Source organism: Vombatus ursinus, unplaced genomic scaffold (genome assembly GCF_900497805.2).
Source record: "Vombatus ursinus unplaced genomic scaffold, bare-nosed wombat genome assembly UNPS02014798.1, whole genome shotgun sequence".
Classification (NCBI taxonomy): Eukaryota; Metazoa; Chordata; class Mammalia; order Diprotodontia; family Vombatidae; genus Vombatus; species Vombatus ursinus.
Genome location: NW_020954576.1, coordinates 59546420 through 59559232, shown reverse-complemented (window position 1 = coordinate 59559232; position 12813 = coordinate 59546420).

Below are 12813 nucleotides of genomic sequence, written 5' to 3'. Positions count from 1 at the left end.
CTATCTCCAGAATCCAATTATTCTCTTCTGGTTATTTCCACTTTTCCCCCATAGGCCTTTTCCCCTGTCTTCTTCAAGGAGAACAATCACCATATGTGTTTCTTGGGAGTGGACACACTTTACTTCCCCCAGTTACTCAAGGTGCAAAGGAGGGGAAAGGAGAAAATATCCTACTCCTCGTTCACTATGCATTCTTCAAACCATTTCTCTTCCCACTCTCTCCCTACATTACTCCCCTCCTTACTTATACCTCTTGGCTTCCCCGATTTCCTTCAAATTTCAGCTAAATCCTGCCTTTTGCAAGATTTCCTGGTCCTCCTTAATTTTAATGTCATTCCTCTGAGATTATTTCCAATTTTTCTCCTATATATCTTTTTTTGTACATGGCTGTTTGCACAATGTTTCCCCCGTTACACTGTGAGCTTCTTGTGAGTAGAAACTGTTTTTTGAGTTTATTTGTATCCCTAGAACTTAACAAAGTGCTGCTCACCTAGTAGGTGCTTAATAAGTGCTGACTTGGCTTGACTAGGCCCTTTCTATAAACCTTTCTAGCCTGGTGGGATCTATGCCCTGCTGGCATAACTTTCAGGAACTCTGTGGCACCTCTATACCATTATGGTTTGACTCTGGAGTTCAAGACAGAGATTAGAGTTGAATCTATAGATCTAGGAATCATATGTATAGAGATGCTTACTAAAAAGCATGAGAAATGATGAGGTCATTAGATGAGATAATATAAAAAAAGAGGGAAGAGAGAAAGAGAAAGAAAAAGAGAGAAGAGAGAGAAAAGGGAAAAAGAGAGAAAGAAAGAGAGAAAAAGAGAGAGAGAGAGTTTGAGAGTTTAGAAAACCCTAGTGTTAGCCAAGCCCTATTCCCAAAAGGCAGCAGAGAAACCCTCAAACTCTTCTCATTGTGATGGTGTAAGGTTAAGTCGCCCTGGAATTTTAAGACTATATTCAATGAACCCTCTTCACTCAATAACTCCCAAGAACCTTGGGAGATACTCTCAGTTAGCAGGTATGACCTGGATAAAAATCAACTAAAGGAGATGGAGAAGGAGCTGGAAAAAAAAAACAACTATAAAAAGACTAAAAGGATGATAGTATTGGTATAGTAAATTATCAAGAATCTGTTATTTCAGTACTATAGGGATTTGCAGCCTGGATGACACTGAGTAGATAAGTCTTAGGGAGTTAGTTGACTTAGGCTGGAGAACGTTTGATAACTCACCTAGGATCACAGCAAGTGTCAGAGGTAAGATTTGAACCCAGGCTTTTTTGACTCCAAGTCCAGCACACTACTCATTAGGCCATTCTGCCTCTAAATAAATAATCACTAAAACAGGGACACAAACAACTTCACTCTCAGGGCTCATTTCTCTGGTGGCACAAGAAGTCGAGGAAGAATCAATGAAAAAGAAGCGAGACATAGCAGTGGTAGACTCTACATTATAGTGGGCCTTGTATCTGTCCTGGCTAATATCTATCAATCAATCCATCAATGATCAGAAAAAGAAGTGGAATGTGCTTGAGTTTCATGGGTTCCACATGTTAAGAACGAGGTCTAACCATTGGATGGCTCATATGCTGCATGAGTTTCCTTACAATGACTAGAGAAAGCAAGTAAGGAAGGCTCCCAGACCACTGAACGGACCCTTTGTTTATGAACTTATTGGAAGATATAGACAGGAGTCCCACAGAATGGGCAGGCATGGGTATTTAGAAAACTGTATTCTTGGAGGGAACACCTACATCCTTGAAATCATAGATCCATTTGGGTATTGAATATCAAGTGCCTGTATTCATACAGCATATTCCTAACCTAATAATCAATTTAACTACAATTTATAACTCTCCTCGGGGACTTTTAGAATCAAGGGCTTAAAGACTTTCTACCACTGAATTTGCAAATATGACTTTTATGTATTGACTGTATCCTTTTAAGGCTTTAAAAACACATCCAATCCATTGATGTGTTAACTGCCTCTGCTGAGGACAATTAAATTAGCAATTAGTGTGTAAAAAATAAAAGAAAAAGGGCGAACACAGGCACCATCTATTAATTTACTAATGTCAGTGGACTTAGGTCATCACATTAAATTTCAGGATATTCTCAAAAAACATGACGGAATCCATAAACAGCAAGATTGGGCAAGCCCTTTAAACCCTCTGGGCCTCAATTTCTTCATCTGTAGAGTAAGGGAGTTAAGCCAGATGGTCTCTAAGGTTTCTTCCCCCTCCACCCACCCCCTCCCAGTTTAGATGTACTTAGTGCCTGGGTGTGGATGGGGACACGCAGAGCATGCTACTAGAAGATATTTCTTGGAGGAACTCCAGAATTCCTGGAAAACTGCTGCAATGGAGTTAAAAGGGGGAGGGGGTCGAGTTGCGGGGGGAGGTTTGGGACAGAATCAGAGACACAGAGATAGAGAGACCCCTTTTTAGTGTTGCTTCATTTGCTGGATGCATTTACTTAAAGCATATTATATTTCCTTTTCAGGGAAACGAAACTGGGCAGCTGATAAGGAATGCATATGGATCTTTTCAGTTTAATGTTTTGTTTACCCCAAGAGCTGGTTTTCCTGCAAAGTGTCATGTTTTAAATTACTCCTGTTTCCCCCCTAAACCAAACAGTAAACTCCTTTCCCACCGAGTGCGGGGGTTTTGCCTCAATGGTGATTTCTCCTACCTCGCTCAGATTATATGGTAAGGATCCTATTTCAATTCACAGTTAGCTCAGGTTTTTGGCAGCTTCTCTGGGACTATCTGCTCGGTTATTTTTCTTTTTATTGTCATTTGTAACTTATCATTCTTTTAAAAATGGCGAGAACTTAATGCTTGGGCAAACGGCCATATAGGCTACTCCTGGAGTAATCCATCTAGGTTCCAGCAACCTGTGAGGGAAGAGACTGGTCTTTGGCCTCTTTTGAGCACTCCCTTTAGTGCAGTGAAAGTTTGCTCATTTGGGTTTTTTTAAAATGGCAGTATCTGCCTACTTCTCTCCCTACTAGTCCTAGGAGGCAGAAACTGCGCAACAGTGGGTACCAGTAGCCTTCCCTTCACCCTTTCCTTGTCTGATTGACAAGATAGTTCTGAATTTCAATTTCTGTTTGACAACATAAACATTCCCTTCCCTCTCTCCCCAATAATATCCCTGGTATGTTTTGTGCCTCACTTGGGACCCCTTTTTCCCTTCTCTCCTTTCTTTCTCCCCCTCTTTTTCTGTCTCTTTCTTCTTTTTTTGGTGGGAGTTGCTTATTTAAATCATGGCATTCATAGTTCTTATATTTCAATTCTCAATCAATTAGTCAATCAACCTTTTATTAAATGCCTTCTATGTGCCAGCCGCTGTTCTTGCCATTGAAGATACAAAGACAGAACTGAAACAATCTCTGCCCTCAGGGATGTTACTTTCTATCAGGGATGCAACATGCATACAATTAGGTATATAAATATGAGATATATTGTTTTTGGAGGAAGAAGGCACTTTCTAAAGAAATTTTCATCTCAACCCACCTGTTCTGATTGGTCTTTTTTTCCCTAACTCTAGCCGTTGTCTCAAGGACAGCTAGATGGCACAGTGGACAGAGCACTGGGCCTGGAATCAGGAAGTCTCATCTTCATGAGTTCAAATCTGGCCTCAGATACTTACTAGTTGTGTGACCCTGGGCAAGTCACTTCACCCTGTTTGCCTCAGTTCCTAAACTGTTAGAAGAAAAAAAAAGCTGGAAAAGGAAATGGCAAATCACTCCAGTGTCCTTGCCAAGAAAACCCCAAATGGGGTGACGAACAAATCCATTTTCTCTCTAGTTTTTTAATTTTTCCTAAATTGGACCCCTTTCTTTTCCTGAATCGTTACATTTCATATCCTGTGGAGTGATTGATCACCCAAGGGAGCCTGTAAACAAAAGTCATTCCCTGTGTTCTGTATTGCTGTGTTAAAGACCTGATCACTAGAATTCAACACCATTTGTGAGCTGGGGAGAATCAGGACAATGCATTGAAAGTACAGGCACCAAAATATTGGTTAGCAGTAATGGTCAAGGGTTGACCAGTTCCCAGAAGGGATAGAGTATATAGGTGCACCCTCTCCAAACCCAGGCAAATGAATATGAGTTCATATATATGCTTTTTGCATTTGGGTTACAGCCAACCCAGCCCCTTCAAGACCAATGTATCTGGTATGTGGATTTAGGTGCTAAGTGCTAATTGCAAGACAAGAGGTCCTTGTCTAGAGAAAGAAGCTTCAGAGGGCTGGAGGAAGGCAGATTACTCTGCAAAGACATTATTTATGGATTTTACATTTGAGCCTCCCCTCTCCCCCAACCCCCAGCCTCAACAATTTTCACCCCTCCGGGCCTATTCTGATGGAGATGGGAGAGTGGGGAGTTTCTATTTTCTTGCTAATTGGTTTTTGGCCGCTGTGCTCAGAGGAGAGCAAGAGTTCATGAGAGGCATCTGCAAAAATATTCTATGGAGAAATCCTTTTGGTATTAAGGGCATAGCAAGATCTGTGGTTTCTGTTTTCCCCATATGTTGATAATAAGGATCATTAATGTGGTTTGGACTTCATATATGTGTTTGTATGGTGTTGGCAGTTGGGGAGTGGGGGAAAAATGGAGGTGAGGAAGCCTGACCAGACAATTTATAATTATTTGTGACTTAACTCCATCTAGCATTCCAACAAATTGGATCTCAAAAAGGTAGTGGGAGACTGAGAAAATAAGAGAGTTACTTGGTCAATGGCTGAGCTAGGAATTGAACAGCAAGTTTTTTCATGAAACTACTGCCCATAGGCCCCTCAAAGGATTCTATGGTCCCAGAAACTGGGTGAGTTGATGAGGCATATTTGAGGTAAAAATTCTTGTATGGGGAGGAGAGGCAGAGTTTGTTGAAAATTTATTTTGTAGATTTTCTTGGGTAACAGGGCAAAAAAGCAACAAAGAGCAGTGAAACCTAAAATCACAGTAAGGAAGGGGGTCATAGGATCATAACTCCTGTAAGTGAGGGAATATTAGAGATGATCTAGTCCAACCTCCTCATAAATGAGGAAACCTGGGCCCAAAGAGGTTAAGTGACTTGGCCAGGGTCACATAACTAGTGAGTGTCTGAGGCCAGGTTTGAACTCAGGAAGATGAGCCTTCCTGACTCCAGGCCCACCTAGCTGCCCCAAAAGAAAAGTATAGCTATAGATACAGAGCAGAGATTCTTCATCTATAGTCCATGAAGTTAAAAAAAAAATGGATAACCATATTTCAATGTAATGTTTTCCTTTGTAATCCTGTATATTTTATTTTATGCATTTGAAAACATTTTGAAAAGAGATTCTTATGCTTCAACAGATTGCCAAAGGGGTCCATGTCATGAAAAAGGTTAAGAATCCTTGTTGTAGATGAATGTTTACATATAACCCAAAATGTGATATTGGAACAATGTCTGGATAAAGTCTTACAAATAATGAAATACATTTTTAAAATATTCAATAAATTGATAAAATTCCCATCCATAATCCTCTGGAGTCACTCCATAACCTGCAACTCTCAACCACGCAGATTGAGTTTGAAGGTGGACAGTGCCTGGAGCTAATCTTAGGTCCTTTCTCTTCTAGGCTTCAGGGATCTGCCCTCCTACCCTCAGAGCATGAATCAGGAAGGACTTTTTCATTTGGAAGGTAGGGAACATGCAACTTCTTATTAACTTTCTGGCAGGGGAAAAAATGCAAAAGCCACTTAGAGGGTGGAATGATGATCCATGTGACCAGGGCTCACAGGAACTGAACTGACCCAATTTCAAATCTTAACTTGGCCACTTACAACCTGCATGATATTGAACAAGTCTCTTGAGTCCTTTTAGCCTCAGTTTCCTGATTTATAAAGGGCAGGGGTTAGACTTGGGGCCTTGAAGGTCCCTTCCCATTCTAAATCTATGATCCCAGGAAGTGTTACTGTGATGACAATGATCAGAAGCAATCAGCCTTGTTGGGGCTAATTTTGTTAATAAAAAAACTAGTGACATGTTGATGACATACTAGCTTTTCGTTCAAAAAACAGACTGCGTCAAAGTAAATGATTTTTCAAGTAACATAAGAGAGATTAATGGACAGCTGTTTTACTTAGTAAGGTTTTATTGCTCTCTGCTTAGAGCAGTCTTACGAAAGAGCAGCAAAGTGATGGGCCCCCTTCTGTCAGTCTCTGCATAAGCAGCTTGTGACCAAAAGAAGAGTTAAATTCACTAAATAGTCCAATAACACAGCTACTTACATGATCATCAGCCGGAAAATGCAGAAACTGAAACATATAAGGGAGAAAGGAAGAATGGAAGACAAAATATAAAGTACAAAATATAGTCATTGTCCTCCTATCTCAATTCAGTTCAATTGCTACCATGTGCAAAGCACTGTGTCAGATAATAAGGATAAATAAAATACAAATAGAAATACAAAATAAATATATAAATATAGTTAAATATTAAATATAGCATAAAATAAATATATTATATGAATATGTAAAGATAAACAAAATTTTACAAAAATAGTCCCTACCCTCAGGTAGCTTTTATTCTGCTGGAGGGAAATAACATGTACAGAGATAAGTTAATACAAAATATATGCAAAATAAATGTAGTCTTGTTTGCTTATACCTGTATCCCCAGTGCTTAGCACAAGGTAAGGACTTAATAAATGCTCTAGCAATCTATCCATTCATCTATCTATCTATCCATCCATATCTATCTATCTGTCTATCTATCCATCCATTTTTCTATTTATTTATATACTTCTATCTTTCTATTAATTTATCTTTCTATTCATCTATATACTTCTATCTTTCTATTAATTTATCTTCCTATTCATCTATATACTTCTGTTTTTCTATTCATCTATTTTTTCTATTCTCCTATCTTTCATTCATCTATTTTTCTTTTCATCTATCTATATACTTCTCTCTTTCCATGTATCTATATACTTCTATCTTTTTTTTCATCTATTTTTCTATCTATCTACCTATGTATCTATCTAATCTAGTCACATAATTCATGAGGGGGGAAGCACTAATCTCCTGAGACTGACATGCAATGTATCACCACTATAATCCTAAGAATTGAGATATGAAAATGCTGCAAATAGTCAAAGATTGAGGGCTAGAAATATTCCTTTGTAAAATGGAAAATAGTATGGTTTCATTAATAGAAATGACACTTAAGAAGCTACATTACTATCTGTCTTGCCACTGCACCCTAGGGATCGCCAGGCCTCTTCATCTGACTGGCAGCTGAAACCTCCTTATGTGTTTTCTTCCCTTATTAGGTTGCGTCCTCTGAAAGGGCTACGATAATCTGATTTTTCCATTTGTTTCTCTAGTATTTGACACATATGCTTTGCATAGAGCAAGAGCTTCATTCATTCACCTGTGAAATGGGCATACTAATACCTGTAATACCTGCCTCATTGGGTTTGGGTTTAAATCTCGGCTCTTCTATTAACTCATCATGTGCTCTTGAATAAGTCATGTCTTCTTTCTGGGTCTTAGGGGGTAGGACTAGAAGCATCTGAGGTCCCTTCTTGCTCTAAATTCTATGGACTTGGTTGTCACCTCCCTCTCTTTAGTTTGCCGAGTCTGCCGGGCACTGTGATAAATACAAGGGACACAATTAATAAAAAGGAAGACAGTCCTTGCCCTCAAGGAGTTTGCAATCTAAAAAGGGAAACCACACACAAAAGGAGTCAGGAAAAGGGGTGGAGGAAGGGACACCTGCAAGTATCTTGTTCCATGGAGTTGAAACTAGGTTGAGCAGCAGATACAAAGTGGAGTGAGCTGAAAATCTAGTTTCTGCCCCACTATAAAGGAAGGCATTGAGAGAAGTTTGGTACTCTACCCTCCAGACTTCTCATCAGAGGAGAGAGGAGGCTGAGGGAGGTGATGTCAATCAAGGCTTGAATTAGCAGCACCGTGGTGAGTTTAGAAGTGATGAGCTTCTTCTCAGCAGTACAATGATCCAAGACAATTCCAAAGGACTCATGATGGAAAATGCTATCCACATGCAGAGAAAGAACTGATGGACCCTGAATGCAGATTGAAGCACTATTTTCACTTTCTTATTTATTTTTTTGCAGTTTTTTTCCCCTTTTGGTCTTTCTTCTTGCACAACTGTGACTAATATGGAAATATGTTTTACATGATTGCACATATATAACCTATATCAAATTCCTCACCATTTTAGGAAGAGGGGAGGGGAGGAGGGAGAAAAATTTGGAACTCAAAATTTTATAAAAATGAATGCTAAATTATCTTTACATATAATTGGAAAAAATAAAATACTATTAAAAATAAGTGATGAGCTTATTGTCAGAAGGGCATCTTGTTCTGTGGAGTTGAAACCAGGCAGAGGTGTACATACAAAGTAGACTCCAGAGTGCTAGACTGGGAGAAGAAGTAAAGGTGAAATTAGGCAGTAGAACCAGAAATGACAGTAAAGCTTGACTGAGCTATGCTGTGCCAAGCTACTTTAAGCAATATGATTATGTACCTGTAACTGACCCCTCTTTATGTATTTTGGATACCAAGAGGGTACATTGTAATGAAGAGGTGTTATCTTTTAAATGGCGAATTGAGAATTATTGTTATTGCTGTTCAGTCATTTCAGTCATGTCCAACTTCGTGACCTCATTTGGGGTTTTCTTGGCAAAGATACTGGAGTAGTTTGGCATTTCCTTCTCCAGCTCATTTTACAGATGAGGAAACTGAGGCAAACAGGATGAAGTGACTTGCCTAGGATCACACAGCTAGTCTGAGGTCAGATTTGAACTCAGGAAGATGAGTCTTCCTGACTCCAGGCCTGGTGCTCTACTATCAAAGCTACTATGAAGGAGGGGTTTCTAGGAGATGATAGGTAGATAATAAACATTTATTAAGCATTTACTGTGTGCCAGGTACTGTTTAAGTGCTGGGGATACAGATACAAGTAGAATAAGATAGGCCTTGCCCTCAAGGAACTTGCATTTTAATGGGTGAGGACAACACATAAAAGGGGAGCTGAAAAGCAGGGTCAAGGAGGTATGATAGCAAAGTCTGGAGAGTCAGAAGAACAGCTAGGAGCGGATTGAAGGAGGCCATTTTCCAATTTGGAGGCCTTGGAGGGAGCTCACTAATAGGAGAAGGCCTGAGTGAAAGGTGAGAAGGTAGCTGAGGTATGACAGCAAAGTCCTGAGAGTCAGAAGCACAGACAAGAGGGGAATTACAGATGTGACAGGGAAAGTCTAGGGCCTAGAAGAGTATTTCCCACCTCCATTTCCTTTGGGTAGTATTGGTGGTGGTAAATGGCAGGCTGGGAAGCATTCTGTCATCATAATTTTTGCCCTCTCTTCTTTGTGAGGTTGAGGCATTGGAGTAAGGCAGTACCTCCTACTTTTCTTCCTCTTTGTCTGCCTCTCTTCCAATCCTTGTGCAGTTTAAGCTTAATTTTAATTAGATTTCTTCTGATTCAAGGCCAGTAGGGTCAATCAGCATTCACGTGCTTGCTGTGTGCAAGGCATGGTGCTAAGCACTAGGAATGCAAATACATACAGAAATGAAAATAGTCCCTACTCTCAAGGAGCTTACATTCTAATGGGGGGAGGGAGGGAGAACAACACATACAAGAGAGCTGAAAATGGGGGATGTGAAGGTACTTGCTAGTGGAGCAGGTTGCTGGGGGAGGATAGAAATTGGTAGAGAAAATCCTGTGGAGCTGAATCAGCAGTACTGCCTGGAGACTGATGAAGTCATGGTTGACTTGGGATTTCTCCTGACATTGGAGGCCCTGGGAGGAATCAGTCAATTAGAAAGAGAGGCCACAGAGGCAGGGGGTATTTCTAATGTGATTAGTACAGGGATGGAAAGAGCTTCCAAGGTGAAGAGGTTTCTAAGGCATAGTAGAGAAAGTGCTATGGAGATGAATCAGCATTGCATTGCAGCCTGCAGAGAAACAAAGAGGAGGGTTGATTAGATTGCTTCTGGGATTTCTCCCTTTGGAGCTGGTATTTCTTCATGTTCCCACGCTACTGTTATACCTGCCTATACCATCAAAGTGGACTGTTACATGGGAGGTGATGTTACTATCTTGTAGAATGGACTTCAAACTGTGAATGAGAATATATATAATCACAGCAAGGCAAAGTCAATGGTCACATTCACAATTTGGAATCCATTCTCTCTCTCTGTCTCTGTCTCTCTCTCTCTTTGTCTCTCTGTCTGTCTCTGTCTGTCTCTCCATCTCTCTTTGTCTTTCTCTGTCTCTCTCTCTGTCTTCTTCCTTTCCTCCCCCTCTCCTCTTTTCTCCTCTCCTCTCCCCTCCTCTCCTCTCCTCTCCTCTTTCCATATATAAGCAAATTCATACATAAGTAAAATATGTACGTATTTGTCTTGGCTTTTCTATCTGTAAATTAGATATAAGGATAATGTCTCTCTTGATGCGCGGAGTAGTGTATTAAGTTTGACATTGCATGTGTACACATCTGGTTGGAGTAATTAGAGAATCTGGCATGGTAGAGAGCCAAAGGTTACTTAGAACACTGAAAACAGAGGGAGGAGACCTGAGTTCTAATCCCAGACATTGCCACCTACTAGCAGTGTAAACCTTGAGCAAATCCCTTAACCTAGCTCAACCTCAGTTTCCTCATTTATAAAATAAAGGGGTTGTATTCACAGATCTTTGAGGTCCTTCCCTATCTAGGATTCTAATTCTAAAGTCACCATGCACCACAACAGATAGACTGTGATTATTTTTCATTGTCCAGTGTCCCAGTTGTGAGCGTCCCACTGTTCAGGAATGGAAGTTATTTGTTAAAGTTCTGAATATTATTCTGATGCTCATGTTCTAATTTTCTAATCTCCTTTTTGCTCTGTATTCCTTTAAATCAGGAGTTGGCAAACTATGGCCTAAGGGCCAAATCCAGCCTGTTACCCATTTTTGTGTCATTTGTGAGCTAAGAATGTTTTTTGCATTTTAAAATTCAATAAAACTTAATTCTAAAATATAGAAATCGTACTTAGCTCACAGCAGTACAAAAGCAGGTGGAAGGACAGATTTGACTGTAGTTTGCCAATCCCTGCTCTAGATTAAGAATGTGGCTCAGTGGATAGAGTGCCAGCCCTGGAGTCAGGAAAACCTGAATTCAAATCTGGCCTCAGATACTTACTAGCTGGGTGACCCTGGGCAAGTCACTTTACCCTGTTTGTCTCAGTTTCCTCATCTGTAAAATGAGCTGGAGAAGGAAATGGCAAACCACTCCAGTATTTTTGCCAAGAAAACCCCAAATGGGGTCACAAAGAGTCAAACATGACTGAAACAATTCAACCACAAAAAAATCTGAAGTTGAGTCACAGACTGTTACTGTTGCTTGGGTTTCTCCTTCTCTTATGTGATCAAGACAGCACTTAGCCTACCAATACACACACACTTATCTATTCATCCATCGAGCTAGCTATCTGTATGAATATGTATAAACACACATACATATATTAATATATATTGTACATACATACGTATGTGTATATATCTATCTATCTATATATATATCTGTAGTGAACTTCTTGTTTGTACACAATTGTTTGCATGTTTGTTCCTCTATTAGACTGTGGGCTCCTTGAAAATAGGGTCTAGGGTTTTTTTTTCTTTTTTTGTATCCCTAGTTCTTAGTACAGTATTTGGCATGTAGTAGGAGCTTCATGTCTATTTGTTGACTTGTCTTGATTTAAATTGGACATTCGTACAGCCAATACATTCAAAAGTCAGGGTTTGGTCCTAAGCAGCCTCTGTATATGACATTATTATTATTATATGGCTATTGTTATCATAGACACTCTGCCCATTGTTTAGGTCCCTATGTTCCTCAGCAGCTATAACATTCATGTGTAAATGACACATTTGAGGAGCTTGGGAATCTATGACCTTCAATCTAGGGTGGAAATGGAGTAAGAAGGAAGTCACCTAATTAATACAGACCAGGAACAGCCCCAGTTGGGAGAAGTCATTAGCATGCCATATGCTTTCCCCAGCTCAGCTTCCCCCAGTCCTAATCTCTAGTTTTAATATTGTAATTAGCAACATCACTCATTCACTTCACACTTGAAAAAGTGTGTGGTTTTTCCATGCTGTTTAATGCAATGCTGATTTTTTTTTTAAAAAGATCTTGTTTAGATAGCTTCACAAATGTATCTGTCATTCAGCTGCTTGAAAAACATAAAACTCATTTTTCTCTAGATGATGATAATGGGGATGATGATTGATTGATTGTCATCTGCACATGTTTATCTCTCCCTGTTCCTTCCCAAGAATTCAAGGTGCTTAGCATATGAACATTCTTGCTTCCTAATCAGGGCTGTAGCTGGGAGGGGCGGGTGTGTGGAGTACAAGTCTGATTTCTTTAAGGGAGTAGTACTGCATGTTCTCCTTGGAGCCACTGGACTTCGATGACTCTGGAAGAGTGAGGCTGACTTTGTGCAGCTCTGTCTCTTTTAAATACAATTCATGCACAAGTCAAGATTTCACCCTTGTGGTGTCATCGATCCTCTTTGAGAATGAAAGAAGAGAAGAAGAAGAAAAAGAAGAAGAAGAAGAAGAAGAAGAAGAAGAAGAAGAAGAAGAAGAAGAAGAAGAAGAAGGAGAAGAAGGAGAAGGAGAAGAAGGAGGAGAAGAAGAAGAAGAAGAAGGAGGAGGAGGAGGAGGAGGAGGAGAAGAAGGAGGAGAAGAAGAAGAAGAAGAAGGAGAAGAAGAAGAAGAAGAAGAAGAAGAAGAAGAAGAAGAAGAAGAAGAAGAAGAAGAAGAAGAAGAAGAAGAA